General features: G+C 38.6%; 1 protein-coding gene across 4 annotated transcripts in view; it reads left to right on the top strand.

Annotated features, from left to right (window-relative positions):
- NAALADL2 (N-acetylated alpha-linked acidic dipeptidase like 2) overlaps window positions 1–21,349 on the top strand; it is a 421,429-nt gene that overhangs the window by 14,419 nt on the left and 385,661 nt on the right. For 2 of the 4 annotated variants that reach the window (XM_039556880.1, XM_039556879.1), the window contains exons 2-3: window positions 10,557–10,613; window positions 10,984–11,024. The gene's annotated coding sequence lies outside the window, so the exon portion shown is untranslated. The remainder of the gene's footprint in view (window positions 1–10,556; window positions 10,614–10,983; window positions 11,025–21,349) is intronic. The other 2 variants (XM_039556882.1, XM_039556881.1) reach the window with 1 other exon arrangement.

A 21,349-nucleotide genomic window follows, 5' to 3' on the forward strand; every position in this document is an offset into this window, starting at 1 on the left:
TAATATGCATGGCTTGAGTAGGAAGGCTAAAAATGGATAATTAGGAAGGCAATGGCATGTTTTTTCAGACTGTTTTAATACCCTTTGGGCTGTATCCAGTATTAAAAGCCTCATAGTGTCTCCAGTTTTGTGTGAACTGTGGTTTCTGATGGATGATGATGCCTTGTGTGGTGACTGATGCTTCTGGTGTACAGCCTTTAATGTGTCCTTTGACTTCCCCTCGCAGTTTCCTTCTTGCACAAACTCTAACTAGGAGAGTAGTTACAGAAACATCTCTTCTGATAATGAGGAAAGAACTGCAAATATTCACAGCATGTTGTGGGCAATTCCTGGATCAGAGTTGCTGGAGGGACAGGTATTTTTAGTCAGAGAATTGTCACAAAATGGATCTTCTGGCAGGAGGATGCATTTGATTCACCACTACCACAGGCAGAACAACTTAATTGAAAGCACATTTTTGGATCTGTTTGTTCAGTCAGATGTTTGTATTCTGGACATTTTCCTCGTGAAGAGAGGATATTTGGAGTGAAAAAGGGAAAAAAAAAAAAACAACCCACAAACACTTAAGAAATAGGAAGTGTTGTTCCAGGATGATCACTGGGAGGAGCTGTTTATTACAGTTTTTATGCATTAAATCAGTGGCAAGGAAATGATGAGAGAGTGGGAAGGTGATGTGGAGGCAAAGAAACTTTGTCATGAGTGGGGGAATACTCTCCTTTAGTGGAAAGGGAGATTTTAATTTCATTAAAAAAAAAAAAAGAAATTGAAGGAGTGGGAGTGGTGACCTCAAGGGAAAATACTAATTCACTAAGATTTTAGACTTCTATTGTATATTAATTATTAAAACAGAAGTGCAGTTGGAGCACATCATTTGTGATGGGAATGAACTAAACAGGTAGCAGTTGTCCAGCTGTCCATTAATGCGCTGGAGAGCCCATGAGTTCCAAATGAGACAAGAACTGTTCCTGCTACTGGAATGCTGACAGGATCTTTGTCAGTAATCCTGTTATAGAGGTAACCCACCTCATAGAGACAATTTGTGTTTGAATCCTGATATGATAGAGTGAAAGGGGAAAAATCTTTGTAAAAATTCTCCACCACTATCTCCATAATCTCTACTTGAGTGAGCATCAGCCAAGTGAGAAAATGAAAAATTACAACCTGCCAAGCATCACTGGCAGACCGAAATGAAAAAATTGCAAGTTAATAACAGTGATGCCTCCAAAAAATTTGCTGGCCAATTTAACATTGCTTTATCCAAGGTCACATCTTGCAACTGATTATTTTTAGTAATTTGGAGATGAGGATTTTCTACCTTTATTATGGGAAGTGAAGATCAGGGAAACACCAGGTACAGTTTTCAAACTCAAGGTTATTACTATCTTCATATCAAAAGTAAGTCGTGTTCCCTGCTTGTTTGCTTAAGACTGGACACAAATTTTTCCACTGTAGTGAAATGGGACATTTTTGCTATACTCTGTGGCAGTGATGAAGTCAGTGTGACGTGAAAACTCACAGTGGAGTGAGGTTGGTGAAGGAATTGAAAATAGGAAAAAGTAGAACTTGCCTGAGTTTGTTCTGGAGCACTCTTGCTAATGTTCATGTGATAATTTTTATGTAATAGTGTTAAAAGAGATTATGTTGCCCATTTTGGAGGTTTAAGGATTGTGAACCTGGTGCAAGTGAGTACACAAGACTTAATGTAAGCTGTGTCCTGTGGAATAACCAAGGCACACTATGGGAATCCATGGTGTGAGAACCATTAGTGAACTGTAGCAGTACTTAATTTCCTCCAGGACCATCTGCACAATCATCTTAATATTACAGGGTAGACCTTGCTACAGCATTTACCCAGCATTGGCACACTGCCACTTACTTAAAATAGACCATTCTTCAACAGCTGAAATGTATTGTTGTGTGTGGAAACTCCTGCCCTAGGCTTACAATGCAAGGGGAAACCCTCTGTGCTGTTGTTTTTGTGTGGTTCTGTCGTCCTTTTAATGAAGGATATGCAACATCCTGATATGCTGAGTGTACACAGCAGTTCTAGGGAGACTTTGTGGTCTGGTGGTTCAGGAATCTTGGCTGTGGGTGATTATTTTTCAGCCACTTGGTGGTTGCTGTGCAGAAAAGACTGCAACACTTCTGGCCAACATGGAGAGTGAAGGGCATTTCTTGTTGGGGGATTGATGGAGCACTCTATTTGTAACCCTTTTTAACCAAAAAGGTCTTACCTGTAATCAAAATAATAAAATTACTTGAGCAGTTCCACTCTAGGACTCCCCAAAAGCATTTGGTTTTGTTCCTGTCTGTGTGAGCTATGCAAGCTGGAGCTGTTCTGTGTTGAGAGAGGATTAACCTGCAAAAGGTGCCACTGGTGTTTGTTAGCCATCTCCATGGTCAGAAGCCTGGGTGAAGTCTCAGCCTCCAGAACCAGGTTTGCTGGACATATGCTCCGTAGGAACAAGAGCTGAATTCCCAGCTGTATTTCCCAGCTCTCTGTGGAGGTTCCTTATTAGATCACTCACGTCCTGCCAGCCTTCCGAGATCTGATAAGATTGCAGCTTGAACTGTTTAATTTTTCTCGCTGTCATGCAATGCATCATAGTGAGTTAGCTCCATAGCCCTAATCTAATGCTTACTGCAACGAAGCTGAGAATGCATCAATCAATACTTATTTCAGTAAGCAAAGCAAAATGAAGTATTCTTTTGACAACTTCTGTCCATTTCATTATCTCATTTTAAATCACAAAACTATCTCATAAAGTTTTCATACTTCCTTAAAATTTGTAGGCTGTCTGCTTTCATATACATCAGGCTGATGCCAGCAGCTCTCTCCTCTCCCAAACAAGGTTCCATCCATGCATTAGATTAATCTGTTGCATTCCTGTAGCAGAAGGAAGCTGATTCTTTCCTGATGTGTCCAGGCACCTCTGACAGGCAGACCTCTGGACTTAGGAGTGAAAATTTCAGGGAGTAGAGGACTTCAAGCTTGATGTTTTATCGCCTTGTTTTGTTTTATTTTTTCTTCCTCAAAAGTAGTCTTGTTTTGCGTTATTTGCAATGCAAGCAAAATTGAGCATCTTTAGTATTGCCATTCTCTAGCATCACTCAAATCACTCAGCCTTACCAGACTCTGACAGGCTGTGCTCTGTCCCAGGCCAGACACAGCTGCAGTTCTTGGATTATACTCATGTTCAAAGTGGAATTTCCTCCCTGAACTCTGTGATATTTTCCCCACTTATATTAAGGCTACTTTCTATTTCTGCAGGAAAGTGTGTCTGTAAGTGTACATGCCCTTTGCACCATTTTTAGAGCAGTATAGTGGAGACTAAATTCCTCCCCCTTTTCTGTAAAACTCAATTTTCCAGAGTTATAGTTTTCTTTAAACATTGCAGACATAAAGAGATAAACATATATAGGTGAGATGAAGAAACAAAGCATAAAGACAGATACCTGTACACATCTAGGCATGAGTTTCTCTTCACACCTTCTGGGACTGAACTGGATGAGTTGTCTCTTTATTTACAGCAGCTCTGTTGGTTTAGATGCTCTGTTCTGCATCTGCTCCACGGGAATGAAATGTCAGGGCACAACTTTGTGCTTACTTACATGCAACCAGCTCTATGGATGCATGGCCCTCTGGATGGAGGAGAGAGCATCCAAAGCTTGTGACGTGCAGTTGTAAAATTGCAGCTCTTTGCCAGCTAAGAGGGGTGCAGCAAGCTGTTCTCAAAATCAGGCCATTTTTCCTTGTTTTTGTGAAAATCTAGAGCTTGACTCTCTCATTTTTGCTTTTCAGGAAGCTTAGTGCTTTTGGGCTGTCTCCAGCCAAATGCTGATAATAGGCTCTGTAAGGGACCTTCTGTGCAATGATTCTTTTAGCAATGAAACTGCATGTAGCAAAAGTGGAACTGACCAAGAGAAAGGTAAGGTTAAAGCAAGCATTTAGACTTTTCCTTTTTAAAGACCTGGTCAGAGTAGATTAAGGCCACTTGAACACGCATTAACTATTTAAAATAGAATGACAATGCTGCACTTTTTTCCTGCAAAAATCCTCTAGACTATTGTACATCTAATAAGGATCACTTCTTTTAAAGTCTTTTTCCTGTGGCAGGTATTTGTGTATGAGGCTTGATTTGTAATTGTGCTAGAAATCAAAATCCTTCATTTTAATTGACCTTCCTGACCTTAAAAGAAATGTAAATACTTGCAGAGCATTACATTTTGTTTTCTTCTGGAAACATTTTAAGGTAATGCACCTGGTTGTCATACTTGGAGAAGTATTTTTTCGGTAGGCCTGTTTCTTTCAGAGGCTAGTGAAATGATGGCAGAGATTTAAAATAGATAGCCCTTTGAAGTTTGTGTGCTGATTATTGAAGTGTATGGAAAGGAGTTCTCTGACCCATTACAAAATAATTCATTTGCCAGCACAAAGCATAATGCATTCTGATGACACTCACAATTGCAGTACTTCCCAAGTAATTACCCTGGTAGTTCATTTTCTTATTGTTGGAATTCCTATTTGCATGTTATATTTAATTGAAAACTGCATGCTTTGATCTGTGCACGTGTGGAAATACTCACTGGGTTTAACTTGACAGCAAATGTGTATTTACTTTGCAAGTAAGCAAACATTTGGGTGTCTTACAGGTAAATGCATTTTTATCTCACTTGTGTGGGATACTACATCCCTGTACAGCTGCATTTTTCCAAGTTACAGCCAGCCCAGGTATTGGTGGATACTGGCTGCTCAGGTGTTTATCCAGCATATCAGGTTGCAGAGTTTTGAACTGTGCCAGAGCCCAGTTCGTGGTCAGACTTCGGCCTCTGTCCTCAGATTCATTTGCCAATGTTGCCTCTCTTTGGTGACATGATACGTGTTTGTACCAGCTGAGGTTCTTGCAGAGGAAAAGGAAATGAATCTCTGAACTTTGAATAACTTTAGTTTTTGTCAGAGTAAGGCTCTGAGGAGTGATGGAACTCACTCTTTCTTTTGGCAAAGAGATGGTTGAACTTTTCATATGTAACTGAAAGCACCTGGCTAATAAAGTGCTAAAGCCTGAAGTAGGAAGGACATCTCTGGACGGGATGAAGAGTAGAGATAATGTGGGGTAATGCTTTGACACAGAATGAGAAGGCAGATTTGTGAGTAGAAGTAAATAAACCAACAGAAAACTTCAAACACTGATGTCTGGGTGTGATCTGCCTGTATTAAAATCAGGCTTGTAAGTTAAAACTAAAATAAGCACAGCTTGCCTTGTAATGGACTTGGGCATTCTAGAAAAGTCTTTTTAATAGAGTTCATATTGTATTTTGAGGTTAAATTACCCCAATAAAAATAATTCCTCTGTGTGCTTTCTGGATATGAAGTTTAATCAGACTGTCTTGGAAAGGAGCCTGGGACTAATACGAACATTTTCTTGATGTGATGTCTGCACATTTGCTCAAGAGGAGTAAAGGTCATTCCCCTGTTGGAATGGAAAGAGCTTCCTAAAGCCTGTTGGCAACACTGGATTTTGCTGCATTTTCTTTATGGTGGTGATGGCATTAAGGTTAAATTTAGATTCACAGCCAAAAGTAGTATGCAAGACAATAGTTAAATTAGCTGTTCTTCATATTCAGTGACTGTAAGTGAAAATAGGGCTGGATGTGGAAGAATTCTTAGTGTTATCACTGACCTCAGTTTTTCCCTATTTTTTATATCTTCTAAAAGCCTTCTGCTTAACAGCTCTTATAATGGTATAAAGGAGTGAAGGTTTTCTTGTATGAGCAGTTCTGGGGACTGGAGTGAAACTGCAGCTTGTACATCCAGTGGGTGGTCACTGGATAGAAGCTCATTTTGGTTATTGCCAAGCTGGGTGGCAATCACTGAGCAGGTAGAACACCAAGCTAGCCAGTCATCCAAACCTGTTAATGTCCATCTTTTTAGGGTGTAAATATTTTAAAGGCAGTGTTTCTTACAGCAGTGCATTCTGGGGGCTTTTTGTGTGTTCAGGATAAAAATGCATGTGACCTTGGTTTACTTACAGTACAAGAAACAAGAACAAATTCCATTGAATAAAAACACATCTGAAAAGTTTAAAAAAATCCTTTTCTACAGATTAAGCCTGGTGCCTTTCTCCTCCCTTTTAAACATTTAAACACACTCTTTACATGATGCTTAAGCTTTTAAGTCAAAGTTATGAGGTGCTTCAGCCAGGCTTGAGCCTGAGAACAAGACCCAAACCAGGACAATAACAAAATGACACAAAGATTGACTCCACCGTGCTTGCTGGATGAAGTGAAAAGTGCTGAAATATAAATCCTATATCCTGGGATTTCACTGCCTGCTGGAACTAATCTCATTAACTTAAAACCACCTGAGGCTTAAGAGACATATACACTGCTGTGAGAAATTATATTTATCTCATCCTAGGGGGAAATCCTTTCCCTCCCCCAGCTTACCTTACTTTTGACTTTGTCGTTCTTGAATTACCAGGTCATTTCTCCCCCATGGGAAAGTTGTCATAGCTCACAGCTATGCAATTACTGTCTCTGAAGTTCACTGCTCTATGAATGCTGAGAACACTGTTCGATGGTTTTCTTCTTAAATAATTTCCTAGAGAAAACAAAGACTGGAAAAATAATAGGTTAGCAGTTTACTTAAAGAAAGTTCCTCCAGAGCTACAGGAAAAGATTCCAGAGCTAAGAACACAGCAGAAGGCAAACAGCTTACTAAAAGCATTAAGGTGTTTATTGCCTTTGTGAACCAAACACTGAGTTTTCTTTAACCATTAAAGTTTAAGAGATTGGTAGCCTCTGATAAGTGGTAATTGAATGCAGAAATTTCCAATGCAAGGTTGCAGTTTGAAATCCCGTGAGTGTCACCAGGGAGAGCTCTGTAGTTGTGTGGTTGATTGCTGCACTCCCATTTGGATTGAGACTAGATCCCAGATCTGCATTCAGTATTAAATCCAGCCAGTAGAAATATTTTGTTTGACATGGGAGGATTTTGGATAAGGCTTTTACTGATAATCTTGCTGGACTTTGAGAAAGGCAAAATGACCTTGCTCAAGTGTCTTTCAGTGTGTGTCTACTTCTGAAATAATGAATAAATCAACTTTGAGTTATCCATTAAACAGCTCAAATATAAAAGGATAGTAAGGAAAAAAAAGGTAACGTTAAAACAGAGTGAGCTCTGAAAACTAAATCCTGAAGGCCTGATCTCTGAGATGGAATGCAGAAAGCCTTATGCAAGGGAAGCTTTTTGTGGTGAACCTGGCCCTTGGGGTGCTGCTCCCAGAGGGGAGCCCAGAGTATGTTTGTGTTGTGGAGCTGAAAGTTACTTGCAGTGAAATGGAGGTGCCAGCTTCTGTGACTAAGAGAAATGACCACTGAGTCAAACTCCACATCATTTCTGTAAAACCCAGCTCAGAAGGTGATTTGTGGGTTTGAATGATGGGTCTGTCAAAGTTCACTCTTCACAGTGGTTTATTGGCCCTGAGTCACCATTTCACTGACCAGCCATTTAAATTGTTCTGTGTTGATGGAGTGTATATAGAGACAGCAATAGATGCAGCTGTAATTGCAGACCACTTACATTAATTAAAAATGATAATATAAGCTTCTGCTTCTCTTTCATCTGCATGGGATGAAAGTGGTCTGGTCTGTTGATGGGAATGCCCCATTAATCCTCCATTAATGCCCTGTATTTAAGAGCCCACAAAGAGGTGTGTATGAGTAAATAGTGAAGTGCATTAATATCTCTGAATTAGAAGTCCATGTAATTATGGTGCTAATTGTGTTTTGTTGTGATCTTGTCTAGAGGTAAGTGAATTTGGTCAAGTGGTTTTGTTTAATTTTGTCAAGTAATGAATAAATCAGTGAAGTTATAAATGGCTATTGCTATTGTAAAGAATAGAGTCTGAGGTGGTGAATGTCGCTGAACTCTAGTGTACAATCCCTTTTCAGTCCTGCATAAATGAGTGCAGCATATTCCAGTTTATTTAGTGATGGACAGGTTGTTAGTTCTTAAAATAGCTAAGGAGTAGGAACCTGACACCTTGAATGATTTATGTGGGTTTTTTGTAAGCTTGTTTCTGTTTTGTAACCTTTAAAATGTGGGTTTTATGAGTGATATCATTAAAATTTATACTCCCTCTAGTATGTGATGTTTGTCATTATTGCTCTGCTGGGCATCCGGATCACCTGCCTGAATTATAAAGCAACCTTCCTTGGAGCTAAATTGTAATTTTCTTTCCAAATGTGTGCTGACTTCATTATTTTTCATTGGTACTCCCTTACCAGAGTAGAGGCCAGAATCTGGCCTTTTCTGCTTTCCATCCAAGTGGGAAAGGTTGCTAGGAGTAACTGTGTATTTCTAGGAATGAGATACGACGGGTCATTTAACTTAGGAAATTTGATATCAATCAGAAAAAACTTCCAGAGAATTTGTTTTAAAGTGTACTCTATTTTTTCTTCTTTGTTAACTCAGACTGATATGCTCAGGAGGTGATTTAATGATGTGCTGGGGTTTGTTATGGTAATTTAAAAGAGTTTCAGCAAAGAGTGAATCTCAGAAAAAAAATGCTGATACTGAAAGTGAATCACAATCCTTGATTCCATCAATTGAGACTCTTAAAGATCTTATACACCAGGAAGGATTTTGTAAAAGGCTTGAAAGTTGTGCCTTTAGTCTGCATCCTCAACTTGAAGGTGCCGAAAAGCTTTCTTCTGGAAAGCTCCACAATACTCTCAAAAAGTTTTGGGTGTTTTTTTTTAGCTAATTAATCCAGTGAAAAACAAGTTTTTCTGAGCCATGGACTACTCCTCTGGTTCTCTAAAGGCTGTCAAGCAAACTGCTCTGTAACTCATGAATATAACCCATCTCTCTCTCTTCTTTCAAGAAATGAATGATTTATTCAATGTTTGTTGTATATTGTGGTATAGAGTAATTCATTGCAAACTTCCCAAACATGACTTACTAGCCAGCTTTCTTCCAGAGGTGAGATGGAGTTGTTTTCTGACCAGTACAACTGCAGATGTTTTAGTTTTTTCAAACCAAGCCTGTTTGCCTAGAATCAGATAATCGAGTCAACCATTAACCCAGCACTTCCCAGTCCTCCACCAGCCCATGTCCCCCAGTGCCACATCTTGTAAATACCACTGGGCGTGGGGATTCAGCCACTTCCCTGGGCACCTGTGCCAGGGTGTGACACAGCTTTTAGTGAAGAAATTTGTTCTAATAGGCAGTCTAAAACTTGCCCTGGCACAACTTGTATCAGTTTCATCTTGTCCTTTTGCTTGCTGCTGGGGAGACCACCCCCACTTGGCCACAGCTTCCTTTTCAGGTGGTTGTAGATACTGATGAGGTTCCTTTTCTCCAGGCTGAACACCCCCAACTCCCTCAGCTGCTCCTCAAAGGACTTGTTCTCTCGTGCCTTCCCCAGCTTCATCTCAGAAGATGCTAGAGCATGCAAAAGAGCTGGGATTCGGGCTTCTTGTAGCAATGCCACTAGGACAGGTGGTTTTTGTTTGTGTGTTTGTGTTTTTCTTACAAAACCTTGCCATTGTAATACAAATGATTTACTGATGTTAACAGAGGATAAAATACTAATTTCAGTGCAGCCTCAGGCTACCATGATACATTCAGTGCTGTCACCTCGTTTCATTGAAAGATATGTGATATAGCACTAGAAAACAAGTTTGAACAACAAAATATGTGTTACTGTTGGAAAACATAAGAATGGAATGTGTCAGATAAGAGTTATGTCAGAATAAGTGCACTCAAGCACTCGACCCTCAAGCCAGTGGCCTCTTCCTGAAATACTTGGTATCATGTTCCCTGTTGTTGCAGTTATTAAAATTCCTTGTCTGCTTCTGTTCCCAGAATGATTATTCTCTCAGTATTTGCAAGGCAAGTTCCCTGTCATGTTACAGATTTCCCTATTTATTTTTGTAATAAAGAAAATGTGAGCATCAGAGGTTCCTGCAATGAACACTTCCAGCAGCATAATTCCTACAGCTGGAAGGAAGGCTCTGTGTGTTTGCACTCCTAATATCAACTAAGGTCTTTTTCAATATTCTTGTCCTCTCACCACACACACTGCAACTAGACTTTGATTAAAGTAATGCTATCAGGTTGAAGTTTAATTTGCTCTATGCTACTTACACGTACTTTAAAATTGTGAGTGGACTCCATAGATAAATGTCAGTGAGATGGTGAAGGAGGTGGAAAGAAGAGCTGTGATGGTGATTAAAGGAGGCTGAGTTGAGTTTTTCATAGGGTTAATGCTTTCCAAATTGGAGGCTATAAGATTGAAAGTGAAGGGCACACTCCTTGTTGAGGGAACGTGGTGGAGTGATCCTAATACAGAATCTCATTAAAGCAACTGTCAGGATTCCTCTATTTTACCATCACCTCCCCTATTCTATAAGAGTCAGCTGTCGTTTGGAGTGAGCATACTGCCAAAGAGGCATTTACAAATAAATGAAAAATGTCACATTTGATTTTGCTGCTTTCAGAGGACTCCGTGTCAGCTTTGTCACAAACCCTTTGTTATTCTCTCTTTCAGATCTCGTCTGGACTTTGGAAATAACTTTGGTTCTTGGATTCCTTCTGTTGTCCCGGGGTAAGATCCCTGGATTATGACTTTTTATTAACATTTGTGCAACAGTTAAATAACACTGACTTTTCAGTGCCTATGAAGGATGAAATGCTAGAAGTTCTTACCAATTACCTTATGAGTGTGTATAGAAGCTGCATAATACAATCCACGCTTGAGAATACCACTAAAAACCAGATTTATTTCGTAGTTTCTCCTATAGAAGTATTTGCACATTATGGTAATTACTATGCAAAATGTTGTGTGCTGTTCTAGTAGCCACATAAAATATAAATAGCTATGTGGTTTTATTTGTTTCTAAAGAACATGTACTTCTAAGTTGATAGTGTTCTTTTTTCCCATATTTATAATTTCTCACTCTTCCACTGTATTTTAGATGGTTATAGTGCATTTTGCTGCTTGTAAGCATATCAAAAGGTAAGTTGTTTTTCTTACGTATTTGCTGGCTCTGTAAGTGAACTTAATGTGCAATATCAGTCTACTCCTTTTAATGCAAAAGCATTACCATAAGATTGGATATCTGTCGAAATGTCATTACAAGAAATAGTTGAGATGGTTTAGATACGAAGTATCTAAACTACAATCGCATCTAACAAAACTGGCGTAGTTGTTTTTTTCTTCAGTTTTTGAGATTGCAATCAAAAATACAGTGTTTTACTAAAACTGCTGTGAAAGAAACTTCATTAACATCCAGAGAAATACCTGTGATCCTTTAAATAGGAGTTGAAGATTTTTGAAGACAGACCTAGTGCTACATTTAAGAGTAATTTTCATTCTTGCATTTTCTGTGATGTCCAGGAAGTGTAACCTGCAAATAGTAATAGGACAAGAGATTACTACTTTCCACTAACTTCAACAAATAAACTCACACCATATAGAAAGAATTGGTTCCTGATGGTTTTGTATTTCTGAAGGGATTCTTCAATAATGATTCACATGCGTTTTGCAATCTGGCAAACAGCCAAAAATCCCTTATTCAATGCATGTTTTTTCATAGCATATTTAAAAAAAAAAACTTGCTGCATTTTATCACTATTGCTATTATCAGATTTTTAAAAAAACAAGAGAACTGAAGAAAATCACTTTGGTGTTGCTTCTGCACTCTGGAGACTCCTAGGAAAGTGGGGAAGAATTGGACTTTGTAAGGGAATCAGGAACAATTTACGGTGTCACTTGCCCTATGCACAAGTTTTGCTTCTATTCCTCTTTCAGCTGGGATTTTAATGGAGCTTGATGAGCTCTACTTTAGCACTGCCGAAATTTGCTTTCATTGGTGAATGCATATTTGTCAGCTGTTTATGCATTTTTAATACATTGTATTTCATGTCTGGTTTTTGCTGTTCTGATATACCTTTTGCTTAATTAGTATGAAATGTGTTGAATTTGTTCTAAAAGAAAATTTAAATTGAATATTTGAAATAACTGTTGTTTCCTGACAGCTCAGCCTTTTTATTTTTCTTCTTTTAACTAGAAATCAAAACTTGTTAACTAGAACTTCCAAAGAGCACCCTTAATTTGTACTTTGGACAGTGTTGTTTACATGGTAGTACAAAGTTTGTGACAAAGCTCTGTATAGCAGTCTCTGATACTGTGTTTGCAGCAGTGGGCTGCCCAGCCTTGCTGTTCTTCTTTTGTATTAGAAGAGTAAAAAAAAAAAAAAAAATCTAAGATGTGAATCTGTAAAGACAGAAAATTAATTCTGGCAGTGTGGAAGATGATGACATAGTTTCAAGGAATGAACCAGACAGTTCAAGGCTGTTATATTTGTGTAATTAATTAATATTACTGTAAACAGAGATGGAAGGAAGTAAAACTGGGAGGAAAATAAAGAAGTCATCATTGTCAGTGCTGTTCATTCCCCAAACTCTGCCCTCCTGTTTGGCTTATACAGTAAATTGCTTTGAGGTAACTCTAAATGGAAATCTGTAGCACTTCACATCTAAATGGGGCATGCACTTAGTGGTAAAGCAGTGCTGCAAAGGCCAATCCAGAATTCTCCCAAAATGCCTTGGAACAAAAATATGTTTAAATATGACTTAGCAGATTTGCAGAAGCTTAGACTTTCACTCACCAAATTTTCAGTCAAGCACATTTGATCGTGTTACTGATGTTGATGTGTCCCAGTTTCTACAGAGCTGAGCATACTCTGATCCATGGTTGTGCAGATGTAAATATCTGTATCCCAGCTGTTGGCATATATGGGAATTAATTCCATATATTAGTCTGAATCATGAGATTGCTCTCAAGTGCTGGGTGTCCCTACAAGCAGTGGATGAAATATCATGGCTGACAACATTGCCATGAGTTAGAAAATAACTTTAGTGGGAGATTGTCTGAGATCTCCACCCAGCAAATAGCAAAGACAGATTAACAAAATGAAACAGAAACACGTGATACACCACCACTGTGCTGCTTATTCAGTTCAGTGCAGAACTTGAAGGCTGGGAATGAGCCTAGGAAGAGCTAATTTGACTTAGCTGTTCTTGCCAACAGTTGTTTAGCTCCTGGACCCAGAATATTCTTTCACCCTATTTCCATACACAAATGTCTCTCTTCCTTTTTAATTTAAAAAAGGTGCTGTATTTCTAAGTCATGGGGATGCTGGTCTCATTTTAGCAGGATAAATCATAGACCCTTCCTAGTGCCCAAATACACGACTTGTCATGGAATAAGACACCTTTTCTGTGTATGAAGAAAAAATAATTGACAGAGGAGAGGGTGGGGGAAGTAAGGGATGATAACCTGGTCAAGTAGGAAAAGATAAGGTTTAGAGGGGTTATAATTAATAAGTTTGTCAATTAAGTTATTACAATTTCATCTTAGAAGATGCACTTTAAAATCCTGAGGATCATTCCTAGTTGAAATCAGTCCAGTTTTTAGCACCTCTTCTGATTTGCACCGTGTTATTTCTTAAATTCCATATTATTCCATTGAATTCAGAGAGGTCACTCATGGAATAAGGAAATTGTTCCTCACCTCTTTGTATCTGAGGTTCTGCTCTGTGCTGCTGCCCCCTCTTAGCTGTTACAAAACACTGTTATTTTTGAAGTGTCCTCTGAAGTGTTTTGCGTTTTGGCTTTGTAAATTGCAAGTGATGTAATAGAACTCACAGCAGAAAGGACATGTGGAGAAGACAATGCTAACAAACAATTTGCAGCTCCTCATTGCCATGGCTGAATGACTTGGTTTTAGGTAATTTGCTATTCAAACAGGAATAATGAGGTAAAATGTGTTTTACTCATTTTCATTGTGGCACAATGGTCAAGCCTGAACCACTTAATTTGAGGGGGTTGGACAGGGCAACAAAAATTGCTAATCATGTGCTTAATTGATCATTCTCCCACGACTGCCTCTAGCTGTTGTGTGGTAACGATGGTCTGAGAGAGTAACCATCAGAAAATTGCTGAGACCATACAGGAACATACCAGGAGTGGCTTAATGGTGAAGTGGTTTAATTGCTGCCAACTCAGCAGAGCAAAGGCAGGGGCCAAAACTCATGTGCTGAACCCTAGAAACCTGAGTTTTTGGTCAAAACCTGACTTGAAATGCATGTGGTGTGATTGTCTCTGCATAGTCTATTTGGAGGGGCAGGGAAGTGTCTTTGACTACATTTCCCGGGGTTGTTATTTTAGCATGAGCATCTTGGGAATGTTTTCAGCACAGAAAAGCATTAGCAGGACCTAATCCATTTTGAGCTTTGTCTATGAAATTGTAGTATTTTTTTTAAGCAACAAATAATGATAATTACAGCTGGGGTTGGTAGTTTATTTTTTTTTTTAACATTTCCTAGAACAAAAGTGTTTGAAATCCCATTCAGAATTGGTTTTCAAGTTCATATGCCTGCATATAGATTGGAATTACTGTAAGAAAGATCAATGAATTGCCATTCTGGTAATAGTATTGGCTGTATTTGATAAGTATGTCCTTGGGCTTTTCTCAGAATTACAGCTAAATTTATGAGTGCCGAATACAATTCCTGTGAGTCTTCTGTAGCTGTAGAAACACGTTGTGCAAACTTGTCACCAATAACAGTGGTCTCCAGTAGAGCAATGGTTTTGTACAATGTCTTCATATAAAAGAAACAAATAAAGCCTTCCATCCCCCACCATCTGTTGTTAGGAGTATTCCCTTATTTTCTACTGTTTTGGGGAAGAATTTGGCTTAATGTTCTTGAATTAAGTATAATAATTAAGATTTTTAACATTTGTAAAAGCTTGACTTGCATGTAGGAGGTAGATTGTGACAGCCTCACATGCCATACTAAAATGATACATAAGTAGAGCAATGTTTTCATCAACAGAAATGTGTTGCTGTTCAAAGTTGATTCTCTCTGTAGGGTGCCATAAAGTAATTAGAAGACTATAATATAATCCTTCAGTATTGCATTAATTCCTTAGAGGGATGAATTAATCTTTTCTGACTGCAGTAGTGCATGAGTGGCCATGGAAATGCCACTGAACTATAAAATCATCTGTAAAACAAAGAATAGTTTTTCTAGACCAGCATGTTTATTTTACAAAACTCATAAAAGGCTCATGCTTTTACTGATTTTTGCTTGTAGCAAACTGGAAGTGAAAGTATTTATCTTAAAATTAAAAATTGACATGGAATGCTGTGTTTGCCTTAAAGAAAACTGCATGTGAGGTATTTGTCTTCTGTGAGGACTTAAGACTCTTAGAAGGTCTGTGCCAACACAAGAAGAATCTCTTGTTACAGATGATGGATTTTTGCAGCTGGTGTAAACTCATCCAGCAATGGCTGCATACTGTAAATTTAAAGGATGAGAATTTTGAGCACTTTTCTTTTTCCCAGCAGTGGGTGGAGAGCTGGGTTTGTATAGTGAGACAGTGTTGCAAATCAGCCTTGATTGGGCTTTTCTTGGATTTTTATTTTTGTTAACTGCCCAATGCTCTAAGCATGAGTTTGTAATAGAGGTTTGTGTTGTCTGGAAGGGGAGGGACACTGGCAATGCACTTCTCAGATGGAGGAAGACTGGAATTACTCAATGGGTGTGATCAGAAATGATTCTCTGGGCAACCCCTATGAGCTGAAATGTTCCCCTGCTTACAGCAGGAATTCCAAAATCCACAAGGACATTATTTTACTGTCATTTTATTATTCTTCTATAGAACTTCTTTTTGATTGTGCTGTGAAGTGTGTTGCAATTGAGAGGTTCTTTCCAGCCCACCAGACTTGTGTGTTTCTGCTGTGTTTCAGTTTGTACTCAGCATTAATCCTTCCTGTACTTAACGTTTTCAGCTGCAGTGGTGGAAGGGCCCTTGCTGCCATATCCCAAAATAAAGCCCTTTTCTTGGAGAAACCGGGCATTGAGGTCTAGTTCACTCTGGTGCAGGCTTTGGGAATGTGCAGCAAAAGTTCAGAAGTCTAATTAAGGAAGCATTGAATTGAAGGCCTGCCTTGACTGTTTCACTCAGGTGAATAATTCCGTGCTTTTGCAGAGGCTGCATGCCTTAGCACAAAGAAAGGCATGAGTGGTTCCATATGTGCAGGTTAGGACTAACAACTCTCTTGTATGACACATACATAAGCAAGCCTTAGGTTTCAAGCAAAGGAGCATAATCACTATTTGTTAGTTGCTAAATACCTAAATGCATATTTATTGTGCAAAACCAAATTTTCAGCCAAGGTATAGATCGTTATTTCTCACATGACTATTGAAAAATTAAAGAAAATATGGAAGCTGAAATAGGTGCTTAACACCTTGCTGTAGTTCAGGGCACAGGTGCAATATTTAGCATCCTCATGGTATTCTCCGTATACTTAATAATTCTTTAAGACTATGCTGTTCTAATTATAGCACATCCGAGTTCAAAAAGAGTGTTTCATACAGCCTTAAGGCCTGTGAAGGAGATAATCTTCCTGGGAGTTCTGACATTTGTTTTAATGGAAGCAGGATCAAGCTCAAATGCTAGGCTGGAGTGACATTTAAAGATGATCAGCAATACTGGTCAGTGATCAGGAAATCGAGCTGTTCCAGCTGTTAACTTAAGAGACCCCTTTATGTACCATACTGTCAATTGCAAGGATTTTTTAAATATTTTTCTTAGAAAGAGTATGACTCTCCCTCTATGAATGAATAAACCATCCCTATCCCGGTGATGTGGTTGACAAGGCTCTGATGCATTTCAGCAACATTATGAATCTTACCTGCTGGAGGTGGAGTTTATATGCATGGATACAGAACTGCTCAAAGCAAAATGTTTCACCATCCTCGGATGAACACTTTCGGTGCTCCAAGGCGTCTCAGTGCGTTAGGGAAGAGAGCTCATCTCCACAGAGATAAATGTTTTACAATGGTTTTACTTTCACCAAAAGCTGAAGCCATAACCAAGAAATGGAACAATTTTTGATTGAAAAAATCATCCCAGCTCCCCTCCCTGAACAAAACACTAGCACAACAAATTTATTGTAATTAAAGTAATAGAGGTTTCGGCTTCAACAAGGAGACTGTCCAATATGTGAGGCTTGCAGAAAATGGAAGTGGGGAGCGTCAGCTTTCAGGGCAGTGTTTAGAGACAGGGCTGAGGGCTTTGAAGGTAGGCAGATCCAGCTTTTTGAGAGGCTTCTCTCTGAGGGTTAGGTATTCCTGTTGTTTTCACCTTGGCTCCTCTGGATCTGTGTAATATTCATTACAAGCTGTGTATTGACAGTTATTTTTACAAAGTATGACTTTTTTTGCATAACTACCCTTTAGCCTAGGTAGAACTATCACTGGTTAATCAACAGCTATATGGTGATTATCATTCAGAAAACAATAGATTGTGTTTTGGAAATATAATTTCACGAGCACAGTTTACCTCATGTGAAGGACAATTTCATTGGTGAATCACTGTAGAACTTTTCTTTTAAAGGGTAAGTTTGACACTTCTCCACATTCCGTCACTTACAAATGTGTCAAAAAAACCAAAATGTCCTATATCTTCCCTCCCCCCCCCCCCCCCTTTACAGTGAAAGCAGTAAACACCTTCCATTCCTTTTTGGACCTCCTAAATTAATTTTTTTTTTTTTTAATTTTCTGTATCTATGCTCACATCTTCATTTATCCATTAGTTGTCTTCCTCATAACCCACAGAAAAATCTGTCTCACAGGTACATGTTGAGACATGAGTAGGAGTAAAAGGCTGGGGCAGAACTGAAGCCTCTGGCAGACACAGCAGCTGACAGGGGATGTGGTGCTTTGCATTTTAGTTTTGAATAGTTTGGTGTTTCTGCAATGTTTGTAGGAATGCATTTGCAATAAGAAGTGAGAGCATCTTGTTTGATGGCTTTTATAGTGATATTAGTTCCTTCAACCCAATAGAAGCAGCCTGACACCTTTCTTTTTCCTGTTGTTTTTCATTTGGATTTTTCCTATACTGAATGGATATATTCAGAATCAGCTGAAGCTTGACAAATGCAGCTGTGAAGACTTGTCTTCAAGCTATACTGCAGATTTTTCTCTTGCCTTTCTTTGCTCCAAGAAATATCTGTTCAACTGTTTTTATAGTATTTTTATGATAGGCATTTCAGATACCTACTGCTGGATAAATAAAACTGCCTTCCTAGCTTAAGGAGCCAGGGATGTTTTTTCATTTGTTTCTCAAAATCTGTTGCAGTGCAAAATGTAGTTGGATGTCATAGTAAAGAAGATGGCCTGGCATGGAAATGAGAACATAATTAAAATTATTTTTACTGTTCTCAGGATTTGGAACAAACTGTTGCTTAAACCTTTTTCTTAGAGGTATTACACCTAACAAGCTCTCTTGAGAGAGATGGGGGTAGAGCAGCAAAGCTATCAACAAAAATACGGAACGGCTGCGTTCCCTGGGGTTTGCTTAAATTCGAACGTGGATAGGAGCTGTGAAGAAATATAATGCAATCTGGTAAAGAAACTGCAGTATAACTCCAGTGGCCTCAGACACAGTAATGTACCAGTGTAAAGACCTCGTATTAACCTGAAAAATAGGTAACGACATAAAACACTCTAAAGTTGCTTAGTGTACATTTGTCCTTGATGCATCGTCTTCAGTGTCTTGTGGTGTGGAGATCAATTTGTGCTGTAAACTCTGTGGAATGTAAATCAGGTCTTTTTACCTGCTGTGGAGAAGGCCCTGTGAACCTTTTCTGGGCTGCCTGTGTTAGAGTAGGACATGCTAAGTTCAAGATGACTGCTGAGCTAAAGCAGCAGTCAGATGGAGTTAAATGAAGACGTTCTTGGTCTTCATTTAATGGCAGGTTGAGGTTTACTAAGCCACTGAAGCCACTTGTCATGTGAGATTTTCTGTCCTTGCCCACGTGAATGTACCTGATGGAGGCATAGCATTGGTTGTCTAGGATTTGAAGCAAAGGAAGGGGAAAACAGTAATTCTTGAGGAGTGTTTCAAATGTTTCCTTTTTTTTTTTTTTTTTTTTTGATAATCTGGAATGCCTGTTAATCCATGCAATATTTGTTTCATTGTAGTCCTTTCTCAGAATTTGTGAATGCCTTCCATACAGAATCAGCAGTAATGATTTTGCAGAGCCACAGACCTTCTCTTTTTACTTCTGAAATTCTGATTGAGAAGTAGCAGTTCTTTTGTTTGTTGTTTTGAGGAGGAGCTTGGTACAGGGTTCATAGTGAAAAGTGTGCTTGAATTTGAGCAAATCAATGCTTTCCAAGTCTGACAAAGATTTTTTTGATAAAATCCCATTGAATTGCAGTCTCCACTGTCCTCCATTCACACACATTTGAAAATCTGGGCTCAGGTTTTTGGTGTCTGACATACTGGACAATTATGAGAACTGGAACTTGCAAGAGTAGATCTGCATTTTACATAAGGGTCCCTGAAGTCTTGGAGCCTACAGTTCAATCTGAACATAAAAATTCCTTCAGAAAACTGGTTGAGTTTTGTCATTATTGTTAAGGATTTATTATAATTTAACTTTTTTTTAAGTGTTAAGAAACATGTTCTTGTACCTTCTAATCTTGTTGGTATTTTCCTTGGAGAAGAGATGGTTGGATGTGAGTGGGGTTACAGTACATGCCCCACTGACATTCTGCTCACGTTGTTTGGTGAGCACGTACCTGCAGCAGGGATCCTACTACAAACAATTCTGTCTTGTCAGAAAAGGTGTATCTACAACTTGGCTTGAAATGTCTCTGTGGTTCAGGGCCCCAAGCTGGTGAGGGATGTGCTCTGTTAGTCTGTGCATGTGTGAGTGCAAGAATGGGTTGCTGCCAGCTTGTTTTGCTCTGTTAAATATTAAAGATCAGATGTGCCTTTTAAAAATAGTGGGTTATTAGGCTTGGCTCAAGAAATTAAAACCAAAGCGTTACAAAGCTGTCTTAACAGTACTGTTACCTCCTTGAAAATAGGATTTCATAATTACCTAATGTGTGTGTGCCTGTGACAATAATCTGTTAATAATGTTTGTTTAAAAAGAAACAAAAACGCACACAGGTCAACCTTAATGAAACAGTTTTAACATCTGAGTAAAATACAGAGAACAATGAGTATCAAGTGTACTCCTAAGGCTGTTGGTTTCTCCCTGTGTCTCCTGTTTAAAAGGAAGTAAACCAGGCTCAATAGCACCATTAGTGGGGACAGAATGCTGAAAGAGCCCTCTGGCATTCAGCAGTCCAGGTAGGCACAGTCAGCTGGTAACTCCCAAGCTGCAGCCTAAATCTGCAGCTGTTGTATTGCACCACCTAAAATACAGGTGGTGTGAAAGATGAGAAATTTGGATCAGATTTCATATGGTGCCTTTTCATTCCTCCTCTAATGGAAAACTGGATAACTTAATTTATTGTCTTGTTCCTTTGTAAGGAAAACTGTTGCCTGAGTGACAAGAAGCAACTGCTAGAAATATGGATGACTTTATTGAGGAGGGCATGTATGTATGCACAGGAGTATTTTTCATGTTCCTGTAGGAAAAAAACCCAAACCCTTCTTTTCTTTACAGGTGAGTCTGGGATGATGAATTTAGAAAAGAAATAATCTGGTTTCAGTATTACATACTGGAACAATGAAGCTTTATAGTCCATTGGTTTTGCCTGTAAGACTCCTATATGCTTATCATGACTATATTAAAATGTCATTAATGTCATTAGTGTATTTAGTAACTACTCTTCTATGATCCATTAGTTATAAGGGATAAAATTAGATGTATTTGGAATTTATATTCTGAATTCTAAAAGACTTGACTTTTTTTCAAATAACTGTGTGTAAGCCTCATTTGATAATGTAACAAAATTCACGATTCCCTTGTCTTAAAATATTAGGATCAGTAAAGTTCAATGTATATTTGATTGTAAGGATTTTATTTCAGAACAACCCCCTTTGTTGATGCAATATTGCATTAGTGTGCTGTGTTGAACAATTTAATCTGAACTTCCCTCTTGCAGAGAGGATACAGCCAGAAGTTTTTCTCACTTTTTCTGTTGTCTTTCATTAGTATTAGGGGGATTAAATTGATGTTACAGTTTGTGGTAATTGGATCAGAATCAGGTTAGTTTATGATTTATTTCTAAGTTTTGTTTGGCTTGATTTTTTTGTTTGTTTTGTGGTTTGACTGAAGCTTGAAAAAGTCATCTCGATAGAAGGTACAGGAAGATATGACAGAAAACGTGAAATTTTGTGTCAAAGCTCTTGTGTCTTTGAACAAGTTCAGTAGAAAGAAGTGAAGTGTAGAGGCAAACTGTTACTTAATAGTATATCTTGCATCTTAAGCATTTCAAATTAAATGGCTTTTTCATCTTTCAC

The sequence above is a fragment of the Corvus cornix genome, chromosome 9 (assembly GCF_000738735.6).
Source record: "Corvus cornix cornix isolate S_Up_H32 chromosome 9, ASM73873v5, whole genome shotgun sequence".
NCBI classification, from domain to species: Eukaryota; Metazoa; Chordata; class Aves; order Passeriformes; family Corvidae; genus Corvus; species Corvus cornix.